Source organism: Mchenga conophoros, linkage group LG2 (assembly GCF_057382185.1).
Source record: "Mchenga conophoros isolate Kocher_MC1m ecotype Shallow Benthic linkage group LG2, M_conophoros_male_GT1.1, whole genome shotgun sequence".
In the NCBI taxonomy this organism is placed as follows: domain Eukaryota; kingdom Metazoa; phylum Chordata; class Actinopteri; order Cichliformes; family Cichlidae; genus Mchenga; species Mchenga conophoros.
In genome coordinates, this window is record NC_140527.1 from 33,658,536 (window position 1) to 33,678,529 (window position 19,994).

The 19,994-nt window shown below is 39.4% G+C and overlaps 1 protein-coding gene and 1 long non-coding RNA gene across 3 annotated transcripts in view; both read left to right on the forward strand.

Annotated features, from left to right (window-relative positions):
- mid2 (midline 2) overlaps positions 1-19,994 on the forward strand; it is a 170,398-nt gene that overhangs the window by 34,074 nt on the left and 116,330 nt on the right. The window lies entirely within an intron of this gene.
- LOC146582404 (uncharacterized) lies at positions 7,140-8,089 on the forward strand. The gene is made up of 2 exons (XR_014888865.1): positions 7,140-7,252; positions 7,841-8,089. It is a non-coding gene; the product is annotated as an uncharacterized LOC146582404 (long non-coding RNA).

The following is a 19,994-nucleotide window of genomic DNA, read 5'->3' on the forward strand; positions in this document are numbered from 1 at the left end:
CAAGTTAAAATTCAAGTGAATGTGGAAGAGAAAAGCAAGAGGAAAAAGAGGTGAGCGAATGAGGAAACTACAATATATTGTTATGTTGCTATGGTGTTGATGATGAGCTTTATTTTCCAAGTTAGCCCTAAAAATGTATGTGCCAACATCTTGTTTTCATTGCCATACATTTTTCTGTTCAGAGGAGCCAAATGTTGTACTCACACTCAACGCATGGAAAATTCTACTTTATAAAATTATTTTAAAGATTAAATTATGCATTCATGTTTTACATTTTGGGGTATATAACATTAATTAATCTGGTTTGGGGACTTGGATAATATTCACAACTGTGACTAGAGCAGGGCAATATGACCAAAAATATTTATCACAATATACATTTGAAAATTTGCGATAATGATATAACCGACGATATAATTGACACTAGACAAAATACTTTACAACTCCACAACTTTATTAGTGCAAAAACTTTATCGCGTTATTTCATTTTCTTATCATTGCCCAACATTATACCGGTATTACCGTGAACGGTATGATATGGCCCAGCCCTAACTGTGACCCTTTAGGGGTATTTTGTGGGAGATTTGGTTGGATTGCATGGTACCAAACTCCCAAAATCGTTTCCACATGTAGTTTTTGAACTTTGTTTTTGAGATAGAAGTAAAGTTAAAAACGTTAAAGTGGGGGCGTCACTGCTTCATCTTCAAGTAGATCTGTTGAGCTTCCTTTTGAATATAGAAGGATGCTTTCTAGTGGACTTTTAGAAGGTTTCCTGGCACCTGAACCTCAAAGGAGACTCCAACTACACACAGAGCACAATGGAGGAGTTGATCACCGTTGTGGTCAAAAGTTTACATTTCATGAGCATGAATGTAATTTTGGGCTTGGTTGTTTTAACTTTACTAATTGTAAAGCATGCATTTTTAATGACAAGAATTGAGTGCACAAATTTGAATTTATTTAGGATTTTCTCTAATCCACACAGGGTCAAAAATATAGATAAAGGTATTATAAATACACCCCCACAAAAGTGGGATGACAGTTTGAGTCTTTCGGAAGAAGACTTTCAAATGTGAGGAAGGATGTTGCTTAGGATGTTCAGGAACATCCCAGGAACCTGGAGACTGGAAGTGAAGCCAGTTTTGCTTTGGCATGGACGGAGAGGGGGCCAGGAAGCACCTGCTCCAAAATAAACCTTCAAGCTCAACTGAAATTTTCAGCTGCTCACATGGATGAGCCAAATGCCTCCTGGAGAAAAGAGAAATGTTTAAATAAGACAAAGAGGCTTTCAAACCTATGAGCACTGTACCAACTGACCAGTATGGTGGTAGGGTCATGCAATGGAGCAGTTTTGCTTAAGTTGGTCTGAAACTTGGATACAGTTGGTGTTCCAACACGACAATGATCCCAAACACACATTAAAACTGGTTTTGGAATGAATTAAGCAGACTAATATTCAGCTTTCCCAAAGCCTCAACTTTAACCTTACTGAAAATTTGCATCAAGTGCTTAAAAGACAGTCCAATTAATGTAAACAAAATATAAAATGTCTGTCAAGAAGAGTGATAAAATATTAAGCCAAGATGCCAAAAGGTTGGTGATTGAAACCAAAAGAGTCTGGTCAAGGTCATTTAACCAAATTTTAATAATGGTCTATGTAGACTTTTTACTGTGTATGGATTGGGGAAAATCCAAAATAACTTCAAACTTGTGCCCCAAATTCTTAATTTTTAAAATTATTGAGGATATATATACAATCATTTCAGCCTGGGAAAAGAGCAGTACAATTAAATAATCCAAACCCCCAAAATTACAGTGGCATTCATGCCCATGATGAGTAAAAGACTAAGTGTCCTAGTCAGCTGCTATTGCAACCCAAAACTTTGGATGCATAGAGAAAATGTAAGGATAACTGGATATTATCAATCAGTTGTATATTCCAGGATTTGCTTGCCAATGATATAAATTAGCATATAAATCGTACAGCAGAAAGGGTTTTTCATAAACCTTTTTTGCAGTCACAAAAACATCCCATTAAAGTTTTGCGTTAGCTGAGAAGGCATGTTGAATGAAAATTATACATCAGTGTCAATTTCTTCCATTGTTTTTATGTCTTAATTACATCTGTTGCACTTAGTTTCTACACCACCTAAGGCTGCACAAGATTTGAATATTGTGCTACTTATGCACTACTGTCATTCATTGTAAGTGGGTATTATTTGGCCAGAGGAAAACTCCAGTGCTACCACATTTATTTATTTATTGTGCAACAGCTACTGTGCACTGAAGCTGTTAAAATAATAAATCCTTCTCATCCATGTAAATGTAGGCGATTCTCAGCCACAGTTAAGTAGCTGTAGCAGATGGTTAATTTTTGCACATATAGACTCTAAGCTTGCATTTACGAGTGTGAAAGTGAGTGCTAATTATTATATTTTAACAGAATAATGTTCATGTTAATGAACTCCAAATAGCATAAACATCCAGGGAAGTGTGCGCAATTTGACTCTTTACAAAATAAATGTCGACTGTCTTCAGCTATTGCAACGCAAATGTTGTTTTTCACATTTGCTCAACAGTGTAAGGTTTGTAAGGGATTTCAGTGTTTCCACTATTTACTCATTCCCACAATATTTAAATTGGCTTGGCTTCGATGCGTATCTCTCTGTACATGTTAAAACAAATACTCACAAAAAATGTTGCCCTTTTTTTTTTTTAAATTTAATTATGCAACTAATGATGACTCATACGGAATTGAAAGGAGATGAAAGCTCGTAGTATCACTTTGAAGGCAATTAGCAGGCCTGTTCGGTGCTTATTGTTTCTTCTAAGGTAAACAATAAGGTAAATCATTGCAGATTGATGCACATCAAAAGGAAGTGGTGGTGGTAGGCAACACTGGGAGGAGATATTGTCACACTGTCCATAATTAACTGTGGTTTTGTTAGCGTACCTCATGTTAATTTGTTATGCTCAATAATAAGCTGTATTGAGAACTAATGAATGCTTTCAGAGTGATTTATAACCATAATTCATTATTCAGGCTGCAGCAAATAAATCTAATCGACAAGTAAGTGGATACACGTGTATCCAGGTTTTTAGAATAGTTACTCTGAATCTCATTATGTTCTTGTCATTGAGATAAGGCAGGGTTTTTTTTTTATATTTTACTCACTGTATAAATGTGTTTAAGTGACTGAGATATGAGGGGGGGAAAATGAGCATCACTATTAGTTCTTGTGATACATTGAGCATCTACAAGATTTGGATCAGCAGTATTTTCTTTTATATATTTATAATCTATTAATTCTTAATTTTCTTGTTATTACAAAATCTTCAGAATCCACATTCTAGGCTTTGAAATCCCAAGATGTTTTCAATACAGCTGCTCAGCACAGTTTCTCCTGCCAAGTCCCCTTTCTGTCGCTCATATATGACTCACTGGAATCCCTCCTGAACAATGGGAACAATAGCTTATTAGGAACCAAATGATGGGCCATGTGTTCTGTTTTCTCAGATTAGATCTCCCTGACAAAAACGTAACGCTGCACCTGGCTAGCCCTGAAGTAAACAATGCAATACATCAATTGCCCATGATGAGACTGTTGCCTTTTTTTTCTTTCACTACCTCCTGGTGTCAATATTTGTCTAGCTTCTCTAAAGCCACATCTCTGTTGAATTGTTGTTATTTATTTATATGAAATCTGAAATTATGACAGGTGGCTTACCAGAAGCTTTGAGCAAATCTCTTCAGGTCTGTTAATAATTTCAGCATGTGCACGATGAGTATTCAATTTTTTTAATAAAACGTGAGGTCCTTTTTAAAAACTTGTAGCACTTGATTTAACGCGCGTCTAATTTGTAAAGAACCCGATGGCTCAATTGTTTGTCTAGATGAAGTGTTATCATCTTGAATCCAGATTACAGTCACCATGTGCAATCGTTTAAATGAACTGTCTACTAATGACTGAGTGTGGCGAGGCCTAAGCAACACAGACTGCTAGGCAGACACAAAAACTTAAATAAGATCTGGTGTTAGAGAAACATGAACACTTGTGGTGTTGTCTGAATGTTTGAAGGAAAGTGGCGACAGAGAAGCAACAACCGTCTGTGAAAATGACTTTACAGGCCCGTTCATCTATCTTAAACGGAATAAGCACAAAGCCAAAAACTTGGAGGGCTACCTTATTTAGGAGTGACTGTTTCTTAGATAGTAGGCAACATGCCATGAAATAATGCATTAATCAATAAGGCTGTATTGTCTATATAAATGTGTAGCTGCTGGAAGAATTCATTATGGAATCTCCAGCACTATCATCTGCAATTTGTGCTTGTGTGTGTGCATCAGTTGCAGACTATTGCCAATCCTGCTTCTATCGCAGCCTACTGTGAAATTATTGTCTGTTTCTGACTCAGAAAAGGGGTTTCATGCTAATCTGACTTGTTTTCTCGTTACCTTCCCCAACCTCCCTATTCCTTTCTGTATCCTGCTCATTGTCTGTTGCCTAATATTCCCCTTATTTTATGCTCATCCTTTCCTCTCCTTTTCCATTTCTCCCCATCTTTCACAACCCCACACTTGTCCCCCCCCCCCCCTGCTCTTTGTCTCCTCAAGCCCATCAACGTCCACAGTGGTGCTGCTCATTGCTAACTAGGCTGCCTCCAAGCCCACAGGTACGTCCCCCTCCCCGCTTCCTCTCCCTCCTCCACTTCATGCTCTATTTTTAACTCCACTATCCAAGATCTTTTCTCGTGATTCTCACTCGCCAACCCGAACCCACATCTCTGTCAGCAGCTCTCTGTCATTCTAGCCAAGTGCTAGGAATCCGTAGGCAATTATCTGTTTATTAAAGCCCTTGCCTTTATTCTTACCTTTCTGTCTTTTCTGTCGAAGAACCGTTACCTCAACTTCACTTTGACCTATAAGAAGTGAGTGCTGTGTTATGTTTTCATAACAGCATTAGACATTCTTTTCAGCTGTTGAGCGCCTGTTCTCTCCTTCTAGGTTTGCTCAGGTAGAGGATTTAAAAGAGAGAGAAGTGACACCGAGGTCATTATTAAGAATCAAACACACAATAGAGAAGCCATGCTGACTCAAAATACTGGCTAAAGCTGACATGTGTTTTCAGAGGATGTGTTCATTCATGTCTTAAATGGTTTTCCTTGTTAAGCTGCCACCCTGCCCGAGAGCCTGGCAGCCTGGCAGCCATCTCAGCCCCCCCACCAAGTGAAAACATAATGCACTTGTTGGACTGGAGCTGAAGTCTGGGGCCTTGTTAGATTCCCTCCTCAGACTCAAGTAATTTAAAACCGGTCGACTGGGTTTCCCTAGCGCATATTCTCATGACAAAAGCAGCTAACAGCACATAACTTCCCCCGGTGGATTAATACTGCATTTATAAAATTCTCTAGTGTTTGGAATGGTGAAGCATCTTAATTTCATTATACACAGTTTAAGTGGAAATGCAGTTCTCCCACGCTGGTGTTGAAGAATAGTTTTAAAGGGAGGGATATGAGAGGTTTTTTGCACCAGTAGCAAGATTTGTCTTTAATGAATTTTTCAGTTTCATTTTACAGGCTTTTCTTTAATAATTCATTGTAAAAAAAAAAAAAAGAAGAGCTGCTTTGTGTAAAAGAATATGTCAAAAGATTTGTATTTTCAGAAAATCTCTGTATTTCCATTGCAAACAAAAGCTTTACATCTCAGGAATCACAGGTATTTTGATATAGACCCTTTTTCTCCATCAGTTGGAAAGATTATAGAACATTGGTGGTTGAGCACAAATTTTCACTTAAAATGTTTATTTATTGCTGTCCTTAGGCTTGTAAGGCTTCACAGAGTGGTGCAAACACAAAAAATCTGCTTCTGTAAGGATTTTTTTTTTACTTATGAAACAGATTGGCTTCCATGGTTACCCTGTCGTTTGATGTGAAGCATTTAATATGATCCTGTCCAAGGTTGTCTTTGATACAAAGGGGAGGAGGAACAGAGAGATAAAAAGTATGGAAAGCCAGACTTTTTTCTGTCGGCAAACACTGTTTGTTTAATGATGACCTCTCAAGAACAGATTACACTTTAAATACCTTCTGACTTAAAAGACACATTTCCATTTTCTCCTCTTTGATACAGACAATTGAGAGGGCTGGCTATGTCTGAGGTAAACGACATTTTGTCAGCTTTAACTACACGGTCCAGCTCAGTAATGATCCTCGTCTGTGTTCCCAGACATGGCATTTAGGACTAAGGACAGTGCTGCCTTGCAGCATTCTTGTCTGATTTCCCCATGCAGAACCAGGTAGATGGCTATAAGAGAATCCATTTGTCAAACTCACGGTCTTTCACGGCTATAGACAGTTGCTGTCAAAGGAAGGCTTTTGAGTTATTATGTGCCTTACCAAAAGAAACATGCAGCCTGTTTTTAGAAGAATTTTACACACATAAGCTCTCAAAAGCACACACACATTAACTACCCTTCTCCCCACTTGCCTCCTGTCGTGGTAACACACTCTCTAAGCACTCAGTCTTTGCCTGTCAAGGAGACATACTCTGCAGCAGATGCAAGAGGCCAAGCAGTGGCAGGCTGAAATAATGTAGACCATAACAGTGCCAAATGTGTGATGGTCTGTTCAGCACAGAGTCTAGGTTCTGAATGAACAGCAGTCATTTCAGTGCAGTCCCTTACTCTGACATAGTGTTTACACCTCTATCAACTTTCAACCTTTAACTCACTGTGACGGCGCTCTGCCCTGGCTGGGTCTGCAGTATGTTTCCCCCAGTTTGTCCCTCTGTGTTGCCTTGTAGCTTCCTGGTAGGCAGAGTTAATCAGTTCAACTGGGAGTACCTGGCTAGTCTCCCTGGAGCATTTAATAGCTGCCTGTTTCCTCCTTTGTCGTCTCTCCATCCACCTACACAGCAAATTCAAAAGTGTTAAATTTTTTGGTGTTAATAGTCTCCTTGCAAAAGTAGAGTTAATTTTACTCTAAGCAGAGTCACATTTTTTTAATGTAACTCTGAGGTGTAAAATGATAGTAGTTAAAATCGAGTGTTAAAAATGAGTGTTTCTATGTCAAATCTGGAGGTGTTACAATGGAAACATTAAGTCTTGACCTCTTAACTCTGAACTCCTAGAGGGGCTATGACACCAACAGAGTAAATTCACAGACTCCGCCCCCAGCACGGCTCCAATCGAAGCTGAAGTGAAGCCGTTTCAGAACATTTTGCTCTACATATTTGAGTTGTTTGCCATGCTTGGTAAGTCATTTTTTCAAAGATTGTTTCAATTATTATTATGAGCTTTTACTTCTGTGGCTCTTTGGAGTTGAGACAAAGCTGTGTGAAAGGCATTAGCCATGTTGCTCGGTGATAGCATAATATTCTGTTTTAGCTAGCTGAAAGGTATTGTTTGCCGGCAAATACCACAGCCTTGAAAAAAAGCTTGCATGTGAATTTTCAGTCAAACTTTTGGTCAAATACACCTAAAACAATGTCTAGAATGTGAAATGTTGGTATAATGGTGCTACTTGAAGCCTGAAAACGATCGCCCATAAAAAATAAAAAAAAACGAGCAAACAGCAGTAGCAGACGTCCTGACTCGATTCTACGTTAGCATAGATCCCTCCAGAGTTTTGTGCACACGGTTTGGGTAAAAATGAAAAAGGTTGAGGTTTTACATTTAGTTCAGTATTACCTGTTGCCTGTGTCCTTGTCTTTTGGGAAAATACTTTACACAAGTAATGGCTCAAAGAGGATTCCTTTTTTTTTTTACTGTGCTGCAATTGTTTACTGGATTATTTGTGCCATTAATTAGTGTCAACTAATTTTTATTCAATCTCCGCACAGGATATGCTTGTGAAGATGGAATATGGGGGAGAGCAGAAGTGCGTTGAAGTTCCACAAAGTGATGAATGAAGGACATGCATATTGTATTGAAGAAATAAGTGATGAGAATGCTGTTATTTGCATTTACCATGTCAGACCTTTTGATAAACAAAATTCTAATGAAAGTGAGAACATGTATACTGTTACATCTTTCAGAAAATGTTTTGAAATTGTGGTGCACAGTTCAGAATAAATGTTTTTCAAAAACCATTGCATCTTTTTAGCAAATGTTTATTTCCAAAAGAAATTTCTAGAAGTTCAGAACAGTAAAATTCCCACTTTTTAGAATGAATTAGAAGATAACTCTTACGTAGTTAAACTAAAATACTCTTTGAGAGTTAATATATAAACTCTTAACACCAAGTGTTAAATTATCAACTCCAGACAGATTTGGTGTTTAACACTAAATCAGAGTTAACGTACCAACTCTCCAAAAAGAGTTAAATTAACACTCTCTGGTGTGGACCCATATAGACACTTTAATAGTGTTGAAATCAAATCTGACAGTGTTAATTTGGACATGCTGGATTTGCTGTGTAGCACACTATTTCTTTGGTTGGCTGGTTATTATGTAGATTTTTACACAGCACCATATACCTAACATTTAAAAACTGATCCAACTGCTACTGCATTAATAACCCCAATTAACACATCTCATAAGGTTATTCGATTTTATTTATTACATTTTGATATTTTTAGTGAAATAAGAGCCTGTGATTACAGTAATATTCAAAAGTCAAATAAAAGCACTTTCAGTGGTTTTGACTTTCAGGTGAAAGAACGAAATTTGGGTGAGATGTTTGAACCGCAGGAGTCCAGTCTCTCATCATTCTGCTCTACTTTTGAGTCCCTCTTGTCTGCTCTCCCCATTTTTCCTCTGATGTCTATTCCTCACTCATCCTTATTTCGTTCTCATGTTTGCGGGCTTGACAAAATCATAAATATATTATTAAAACTACATTTTTTTTTCTTTTTAGACTTTGCTTGCCTGTTTCTCTTCCAACAACAAACACACACATCCACACATGTGCAATAACACTAAGTGCAATAATCTTTTCTGGCATCGTTGTATTTTTACTCAGTTGTATATAGCATTCGTATTCTATTTTTATCTTATTGTATATTTTTATTCTATTTTATTCTACTGTATATAGTATATTATTTTATTCTATTCTGTACAGCTGTGTACTGTATTTATTCTTATTGTATTCTAATTTTTGCGTCATAACTTTTGCACTGTCCACTTCCTGCTGTGACAAAACAAATTTCCCACGTGTGGGACTAATAAAGGTTATCTTATCTTATCTTATCTTATTACATTTATTCCTCTCCCTTTCCTCTTGTCTCATCCGCCCTCCCTCATCGAGTGTATGTCTTCTGACAGCCAAGGTACCCTGCAGCCTGCCTTGGCCAGGTATAGCACTAGATGAAAGGTCTGTAGCCAGAGCTCTCTTTCAAAGATGCCTTCTGCTGCATCCCTGCTCTCCATGGACTCTGAGTTGCTCCTGCCAGGCAGATGGAAAGAAAGAGGGCAAGGAGAGGAGATTAAGAAAGCAAGAAGGGAACGAAAGGAAGGGAAGAAGAGGAAAAGGGTGACGAAACGATAAATAGAGAGTAGAATCCTCAGACTTGCCTGGGTTCCAGATGTGGAAGCTGTACATTGTTTCTGTACATCATCAAAAAAGCTTGACATCCAGGTGAGTACAGCTAGAGGAAGTGATGCGCCCCTTCTTTTACTCTGTCTCTAGTTTGAAGCTGCTGTTATACATCTTCACTCAGTCTGGACGCTGCCACAGGACATGAAGCTTTTTTATAAGGTTTCCTGACATGTTTTTCATCATCTGATGTTTTGGAGTCACACTGAAGTCTGAACTCAACTCAAGAAGTTACATCTTGTGCCCGAAACAAATTCCCGCAAGGTCAAATTTAAATGTCTTGATCAAATTTACTGTTCAAGTTGAGATTTGTGCCCTGATTGATTAGTTTGGACTTTGTTTTATGGGTTTGCTACAGTATAAGAAATCTTGCTCTTTCTCACATCGAATCGAAGGATGCAGTAGAGTTTAAATGTGTATAGAAAATAGTTCTCAAATTAGGAAAACTAGTTTATGAAGGCAAAATTAAGCCGTTTTCCTCTGGAATAATACCTAATTATATTGTACTGCAGCACCGTATAATGTTGACATCAGTCTTAGCTATCAGCCTATTGCTCAGCTCCATGCTATGTACTTGAGCAAGCACACTTTTCATGCTGGATGAACTATAAAGCTATATTTACATCGTAAAAACATTAGATCTTCAAACTTGTCCCTCTTATTTATTTAAAGTTCACTTGTCAGCAACTTCGCTATACATATTCTGCAGTCCAGAGATATTCAGCTGTGTACAACTACTGTAATACAACTGGACAGAAATAACAGCTGTTATGAATTGCCTAAATCTATCACCGGTTGTTTATTGGGGTAATTGTTTGTGGTTTTTAAAAAATGTAATTTATTTATTTAGCTGTCTGCCTCCTTAAGAACTCGAGTGGGTAAATGAATTTTCAAATAAAAAATTAAAAGCATGAAAGTTAAAAAGGAGAATATGTTGCCACACAGAAAATGTGTCTTGTCAGTGCTCTATTGTGTCGCCATTTCATTCTGCTCTAGACCGTCTGAAGCCTCAGCGTCTGAACACACATTGCAAGCCCAAACATTTATAAGCTTCTGTCCAAAAACTCATTGTTTCAAAATAATTGAAACTTAAAGTATGCCGTATATTAGGTTTACTGACAGAATGCAAGCGATTTATGTCCCAGATATAACCATCCTTAAAGACAATGTGATTGTAGGAAAGAGGCTGGTTCTTTGGTGTACCTACATAAATTTTATCTGAGGACAAATAGATAATGCCCTGTGGGTCTGGGCTGAGAGATTTAGCCTCAGTGACAGGCAATACTAAGGCAAGGCAGTGCGGGCAGTAAAACAACTGACAGTTGGTCATTACGAAAGACGCAGGTGGGCCAAAAATCAATCATGCCAAGACTGGCCTGGATGTTGACAGATGCCTGACATCTGTTTTAATGAAGAGCTGTGCTGGTCCACCGAGCGAAGAAGGGATGAGGGTAGGGGGGGAAAGGAAAAGGAGAAGTGTGGGGATCTTGGCTTGAATTGGATGATGAGGTGTGAAGACGAAAATGGATCAGAAAATCAGCAGGAAAGAAAAAGGTTGAATAAGTGGAAAAGTTGAGGATGGTATCAGCATTTCAAAGCAAGCCAGGCAAAAAGAAGATGGGAAGGAAAGCTACTTAAGGGCGGCCCAGATGAACAGTGCTCAAGAAATCTTTGCCCACACCTGAAATTAAGTTGTCATTTGATGTGTCTAGAGTTACTGTAACAGCACTGCATGCAGTTTAAGAGCAGGTTAGACTCTGTTTTGACAACACCTTTATAGGCTATTTCATGGTGTCTGCTCTAACAGAATGAGGAAGTATTTCAAGTGTGAAATGCCACTAGCTTACTGGCCCACATTCAATAACTCAGAGCACTTGATTATTTATTTTTTTAAATAAATTTTCTACTCATTTATAAACGTGTGTGTGTGTGTTTGTGTGTGAAGGTGAACTCTCTGCGGGAGAATGTCTGAATTGTAAATGCAGTTTTAATGGTTCACTGGAATTAAATTTAAATGGGCTGTGCTCTTGCAAAGGTTTCTAGTAATTTTACTGAAAAATAACACTGTGTTGGATATAGCCCTTGTAACACATAATACCCGTTTAATTTTAATATTAATATTGCCTTTTAAATTTAAAAAAAAGTTTAATAAAAAAAAGGAAATTATCTGCTAGAGAGAAAGGATTTGGTTTGGGTTTTTTCTCAGGATACAAACTATGTGTTGATTTCTGCTCACGTAACTAAAAAGTACCCCAGTACACACACATCACAGTTTATGATGTTTGGAAACACACACACAAAATCTTTAGAAAGCAATTAAATCATTTGCTGCTTAGCTAAAAATTAGGCAATACTGAAAGTGAGTGTGGAATAGGAATAAAAAAAAAGTCTAGTGGTTGTCGGGGATTTCCTTTCCACTACTACACCTGCATTTTTTAGAGTCGTAGTGGAACTATATTTATATTATATTATATTTCCTCATAGAGTTTACTTCACAGTTACTGAGGGGAATTGCTTTTGTTCTAAACAGGGATTATACTCTTTTGCCGACAAAGGTGAAGACAGCAATAGTAGACACTATGTACAAGTAATTCCTGTATGCCTGATTGTGTAGTGGGTGTGTTGTAGTGCAGTGTAGTGTATAAACAGGCATGTTTGCGTAGTTGCAAAAACTTGGCAGGCATGCGAATGCCCGCACTGAGCCTCGCACTCACCATCTGATGACAAAATCTGCAGCAATCGGAACTCAGAGTCGCATAGTTTCTCAAACATGGAGACTGTAACAGGCCTTAAGACCTACTGTATAACCATTTAGAGGACAGTCATTAATTATAAAAAAGGATGAAATGCAGGATCAGTCATGAATTGGGTGTAAACATTATCTCTGGCTATCTTCTCTAGCAAATCAAGCAATAACAACACTTTTCAACATTATTTGTTTATATAGATGTCTTTTTTAACATTAATGCTGAAAATTTTAAGATGTTTTTATGGTCATACTCCATTTACTCTGTTAACAATGGCCACAATTTTACAAATTTTCTTTTAAAAAAATCATTTAGTCCACACGTATGTAGTAATTCTGATATATTACCCTCAAATGCCACGTAATGCAGCATCATTTGCTTTAATATACAGCTAATTTTTTTTTCAGGTCACCTGAAAATGCCTTCCTTTGTGTCAGTAAATGCTACACTGCTTTTAATGCATACTACACACTGCAATCTTTACTGCAGTCTTTATATTTGTTTTATATTTATTGTAACTCAAAACAGTGCGATTTGCAATTTATTTCTTCTCCAAAGGATACTCGGTCTGTTTTAGGCATCCCGTATTTTCTTTCCTTCCCACCTACCTCCATCTCTGTCCTCTACCTCTCTTCTTTCATCTCCTGCTTTAATCAAGCATCTGATCACAGGCCCAGGAGGATGAGGGATAATGAGATTAGGCCTGTACATGTTTACACATTCTGATTTACATTGAGCCTTCCCTGTCTTTCTCGGTCTGACCCATATTTCTTCTTATCCCTCCTTCGTGTTTTTGCTTTTCATGTCTCCAGTCGTTCCTCTCGGGCTCTATCCTCCCCTCTTTATACGCCTTCCTTTTGCTGCAGTATTGATGCGGATATACATTGTTAACTAATCATCAGTAATGTTATTTACTCTGTACCAGTGAGGTTTAAATCCCTGCACAGCTGTATTTGATTTTTGTACAAAGACTGATCCCATGTCAGTCTGTCAGTCACCTGTCATTTAATAGGGTCCTCAGTGCATCTTCCCGTCACATCACTTCCTAATTTAAGAATGAGAGAACCACAACTCCTTGGTGGCAGAGCCCCTGGTGTTGATGAGGTCCGCCCCGAGTTCCTGAAGGCTCTGGACGTTGTAGGGCTGTCCTGGTTGACACGCCTCTGCAATGTTGCGTGGAGATCAGGGGCAGTACCTGTGGACTGGCAGACCGGGGTGGTGGTCCCCATCTTTAAGAAAGGGGACCGGAGGGCGTGTTCCAACTACAGGGGGATCACACTCCTCAGCCTCCCTGGGAAAGTCTATGCCAGGGTGCTGGAAAGGAGAGTTCGTCCGTTAGTCGAACCTCGGATACAGGAGGAACAATGCGGTTTTCATCCTGGTCGCGGAACACTGGACCAGCTCTTTATCCTCTCCAGGATACTTGAGGGTGCATGGGAGTTTGCCCAACCAGTCTACATGTGTTTTGTGGACTTGGAGAAGGCATTCGACCGTGTCCCTCGGGGTGTCCTGTGGGAGGTGTTGCGGGAATATGGGGTGTCTGGCCCATTGCTACGGGCCATTCGATCCCTATACAACCGTTGCAAGAGCTTGGTTCGCATTGCCGGCAATAAGTCGGACTCGTTCCTGGTGGGTGATGGGCTCCGCCAGGGCTGCCCTTTGTCTCCGGTTCTGTTCATAATTTTTATGGACAGGATTTCTAGGCGCAGCCAAGTGGCGGAGGGCTTTCGCTTTGGTGGCCTCAGAATCTCATCTCTGATTTTTGCAGATGATGTGGTTCTGTTGGCTTCATCGGGTGAGGGCCTCCAGCTCGCACTGGAACGGTTCGCAGCCGAATGTGAAGCAGCGGGAATGAGGATCAGCACCTCCAAATCTGAGGCCATGGTTCTCAGCCGGAAAAGGGTGGAGTGCCCACTCCGGGTCGGGGATGAGTTCCTGCCCCAAGTGGAGGAGTTCAAGTAATGTCGGGGTCTTGTTCGCGAGTGATGGGAGAAGGGAGCCGGAGATCGACAGACGGATTGGGGCTGCAGCTGCAGTAATGCGGACGCTGCACCGGTCTGTCATGGTGAAGAGGGAGCTGAGTGTAAAAGTGAAGCTCTCAATTTACCGGTCGATCTACGTCCCTACCCTCACCTATGGCCACGAGCTGTGGGTAGTGACCGAAAGAACGAGATCGCGGATACAAGCGGCAGAAATGAGCTTCCTCCGAAGGGTGGCTGGCCTCTCCCTTAGAGATAGGGTGAGAAGTTCGGCCATCCGGGAGGGGCTCAGAGTAGAGCAGCTGCTGCTCCACATCGAAAGGAGCCAGCTGAGGTGGTTCGGGCATCTGACAAGGATGCCCCCTGGGCGCCTCCTGGGTGAGGTGTTCCAGGCATGTCCCACCGGGAGGAGGCCCCGGGGCAGACCCAGGACACGCTGGAGAGATTATATCTCTCGGCTGGCCTGGGAACGCCTTGGTATTCCCCCGGATAAGCTGGAGGAGGTGGCTGGGGAGAGGGAGGTCTGGGCCTCTTTGCTTAGGCTGCTGCCCCCGCGACCCGGCCCCGGACAAAGCGGATGAAGATGAAGAAGATGGAGAACCACTTGATTTTTGTACAATAGAATTATCCAAACTGGGGGGGAAATGTATTGTGGCAACTACTTAAATAATATATAAAAGGATTTACCAATCAGTCTTATACAGGAAGCATAAGGTTTTTGTTACAGGATCAATCGTATCCTATCTGAAGAACATCTGGATCACCCAGGAGACGTGGCATACTTTTTTTTTTTTTTTAACATATCTGATGAGATATGTTACTGATAAAAGTTACGAAATGCTTCAGTTTGGCATTCTTTAAAGATTTGTTATGAGACATGTAGGGACATGTAATGAAAATGCCTCAAAAACAAAACAAAAAAACATTTTTTTCTTTTAAATTGACTGGGCCTTTATAAATATAAATATAAATGCCTAAATGTATAATGTTTCTAAGTACAGACGCTTAACTAAAGTATGAGCAACTGAAAAGACCAAATCATAAATTCACATTTTAAAACTATAAATAATTTTTATTAATCTGAGAGGACTTTTTATTTCAAATGGAAGAAAAATGCAGGCAATAATACAGTAATGTTTGGTGTGAAATAATCCGGTATTATACTCATAAAAATCTCACATCTTACTTTCTCCCTTGTTTGTCAAGTCTTTTCTATGCTCCACTAGGTCACCACAAAGTAAAATGCATAATATTGATGGCTCTGCGACAGACATCAGCACCCGAGTAATATAAAAAGGGGAATTTGGGACCCACTAACAGCAAAGAGCTAATGCCTTCTGCATCTGTGTTGCACTCTGTTTGACATTAATGACAACAAACATGAACAAGTCGTCTTCTGTAGGGGGGAAAAAAACTTGGATCACTGTGATACAGTGTACTAATAACACGTTACTAGTATAATGTTAAACCAAAACAACTTGTTGCATCATTAGATTAAAATACAGCAGCTTCCTTGATCCTACAGTTTCTGACAGCTGCCAACGAGGTGCATGTTCCCGAACTGAGCAGCTACTCAAGCAAAGAACACCAATGTGACATTAGGGAAACATATTTTTAAAGCTGGATTTGACTCGGGATTCTCTTTAAAGGTCTCAGACAGCCATATTAATATGAAACCCGTCAGATGAAATTGGCTAAGTGTTAGCAGTGCAGTCATAAAACCCTGCTACGGCTTACAAAAAGATAGTTGTCGGGTACTGTGATTAACATTATATTTTTTTTAATGTAGTTTTTTTCTATTTTTAGCTTTAACTTAACTACTATTTTTGTTAAATATAGTGGACAATTAATGGCAGTAAAACTCCTTGCTTTTGGCTTTAATGTTCATTTCACACAGAAAGAGGGCTTTTTTAGTTCAGTCACCTCCTATAATGTATATATGGGCTTTTTATTCCATGCTACAGTCTTTCTCAATCAGAAATGTTTTACTTTTAGCTCAAATGGTTATGCATTGGAGTCCAAAAACTCAGCTACAGCTAGTTAAGCACTATAATTATAACAAATAGTTGTAAGTGGCCATAACCAACTATTTAACTATTTAAAATAAAAGGCCTATTTAGTGTCATTGCAAATTTTATACAGTAAACACTACTTTTTTTTCTACTCAGTAGTATCTCTTTGATTTCATCAACTGAAGATGAATTGCGTATCATGTGAATCACTAATGGGCTAATGCTCGACTAAAAGAGCGTGTCAAGAATGTGCTAGTTTGCTTTCACTCAATCTATGTTGTTTGCAAGAAAGTCGTATTCACTCCTAAGTTTGCTGTCTGTCCAGGAACAGCCTGTATTCCGCTCCAAATTGTCTTGGTGTGGAGCCAGAGGCTAAAGACACACATGTACACACAGCTGCTGTAATTCAAGCGACACAGCATTATATTTTAGTGAGTGGTCAGTATGCTTTCATTTTACTTTACACAGCTAGCTCACATCTAGTCTGCTCATACCAGCTGTAGTTCAGACGGGTGAAATCTGCAATATTTACATCAAATGAAAGGAGGTAGTGCTCCTGGAACGTAATTACGTTAAGTCAGCATATCTACTTTCAATGGATGTGATTTGGCAGCACTTGTAGAGGCAGTAAACAATATCCATTAACATTTGGCTAAATCACCAGAAGAATTATATACAGTGTTTAACTGGGAGGTTCATGCTCTCTCCTCCACAAATATAAAGTGCTGACATTTGAAACCCAAAACAACTCCAACTCTCTGATTGAAAGGTTTTTACATTTCTTAAGGAAAAACAGCATCCTTGGCGATAGCTCTGTGAAGGTGAAGACTGAATATTTTCAGCCTGCCTCTATTAGTAAAAAGTATCAGATATGAGATGGCGTGACTAATGGAAAGCTGATGGCGCAATTCTACACCCAGCAACTGATTTGTTTACACCCTCTGAGTATTTATTGATCTGTTTATGCTGGTCTGATTTTTAAGTTGGCAATAGGATGCCCAGAAGAAACCATTTTTAACTCGAGTTATGAGGTTAGTGTTGCCATAGTATTGCAAGAGAACTGATGCATTTGTTGTCAAGTGAAAGAGAATTTCCTGAAAATATTCACAGTACTATACTATACCTCACTAGGCTTAGAGTGGGGAATTGTAATCAACCAAGTAATGATTACAATTCAATAACTGCTATGGCTACTGCGCAGTGTGTATATTTATACACCCCCAACAGAAAGAAATTCATGTGGGCACAGAATGCTAATAACACTGCATCACTCTCTAGAGTTGTCTGCACTGGGACAAAGATTCCCATGTTTTGAAGGGAACAAAGGTTTTTATGTCTCTGTGAGTGAGTGTTTCTCCTGATCACTTCATGTTGCTGCAGTACACAGACAGGCTGGTGCTGTACAATAAGTCCCTGATGAGCTGTGGTGCTGGGAGTGGAAAAAGGAAGAGAAAGGAAGAGAAGAGCTGATGCATTTCCTCTGGACACACACTGTTTGAGGGTGTTGCTGATTTGTCATGCAAGTGTGCACTTCGAAGTGTGTGCATGTAACTGATGCACATGCATACACACACACCAATACACCCACATAGACACACGCGCACACACCACAGGCACACCACAGGCAATTCATTAAATTCTACTGCTGATGGTAACTTGATATGCAATAAGTCCCATGCATGGGCCAGGGCAGCACAATAGTGAGGCCAAGTCTCCAGTGGTTGGTGTGTTTACTGTCCAAGGCAGCCTCAGTCATCTAGCCTGCCCTTATTCTGTCACTGGCACTTTGTTTTTCATACAAATTTTCATTTTCTGAGAAAATCCGCTCTATTCAAATTAAACACTGCTTTATTTAAGTTTTTTTTCCATTCAAGTACTTGGTATTTAATATATTTATGAGGCATTTGGGCCTTTTTTTTTAGATAGGATATTGTAAAGCAGCCAGGATAATGGGGAGAGATGGGGGTTGGTTGAAGGCACCCGGGCCACTGCAATAAGGACTATAGCCATAGGTGCTCCACATCGCCATTCATTTCTAGTATTTGAGTCATTTTCATTTTACTATTTTATTTCAGAATCATATCCAGTAAAGTTATCAATAACTTCCCTCCTATATGTAAGTAAACTCAGAACCCACATGTGGATGGTAGGTGGAGGTGGGGCTGTTATATGAATAGCAGTCAGTAGCATCTAGTGATTTTTACATAAAGGCAAGCAGAGACCATGCATCAAAGAGATAAACTGAACCAGATGTCTTGTATTCCTATATGCTGACACCCTCTCTGCATCTTGTAGCACTCTCCCCGGACACATTCACCTTACTGCACACACGTTCCTGGCAGGTTCACTCTTTACAGGGGGACTAAAAATACGAATGAAAACTTACGGCATTTTATCAAAACAACTGGTAATTCAGTCAACAAGTTATTTTTCATAGATGCCAATCTGATGATGGCAGAACCTGCACTTGTCTGTTCAACTTTTTTATTAAACCAGACATGGTAAAAGTTGATGATTGCTCTCTCCATTTAAGGCTTTTATTGCTAATGTGCTAAAGGGGTTATTAAATGTTTCTTCATGGGACAATTTCTTCTACATCACTCATGTTAGCCAATGTGGATAGTAAGAAAAACTTACTTCTTGATTAATCACAGTATAGTTCAGTGATTTACTTGCTACTGTTTTGTGCAATGATGCACCGATTATAGCAGTGAAAGCAGAGCCAGAGACAACTTGTCTAGTATGCTGGTGACCTGTCAGTCTTCTGCCTAAAACCATGCACATTTTGCATGCAAACAGCTAAGGATAAACATAAATATTTTGCCTCTCAACTAGAAAAGTTCCAGCTTTTGTTAATGGGGCACAGACACATCCATAAAAATGACAAAAACTATAAAGTCTAATGGTTCGGAGTCTAGCTAACTTCAGGAGGCAATAACTGTGGCCACAAGATGGAAGTAATTTAAAGGATGGATGCAAACAGACAACATGAAATGCTTTAGGGAAGAAACATTTATTTGAGATGTAAGGCAACAAATCTCTTTCACTTTGGTTGGTTTTAAATGATGTCCGTTTTTAAATTTCACAAGGAAAGTACTGCTGCCTTGCTTGCCCCGATGGAATGCCATTCATAGCAGTTATAGAGGTGGCTGCAGCACATGGGAGGCCAAATGTGACTATGTACTATAAACTTCTAATCATAAAGGTGCAACAATAAGCACCAAAGAAAATGTGTTCTGACTGCAATAGCAACCTCAAGCTATCTATATTTGGTGAAGGACTAGGGGTTGTATATTTGCTGATACAGTTTCCGTAATCACATGGGAGTGTGGTATAATAGCAAGTGAGGCTCAGTGGCTCATGGAAAAACAAGAGAATGGCTTGTAACAAAATATTAATAACTTTACACACACTCTAAGTAACTGTACATTAGTGCTTTCCAGCCCACAAATTGCTGAGTTCATTTAGAGTACTCAGTGCTAAAGCTGCCTTCTGTGCAGATGACTGCCACTCTCACAAAATTTAGATGTCTACGTGGTCAGTGAGCAAAGACAGCACTGACGGGTGCCTGGGGCTGGATCCAGGCTTAGTCTGTGCAGTCAATCAGCCAACTATTCTGTCAGGCTCAAAGGGTAAAAGACCTATTAAAATCCAAAATACCTCTGCTGGGAATTAAACTAATATTCACTTGTAGCTGTCTCTAACCACGTGCTCAAGAAAGA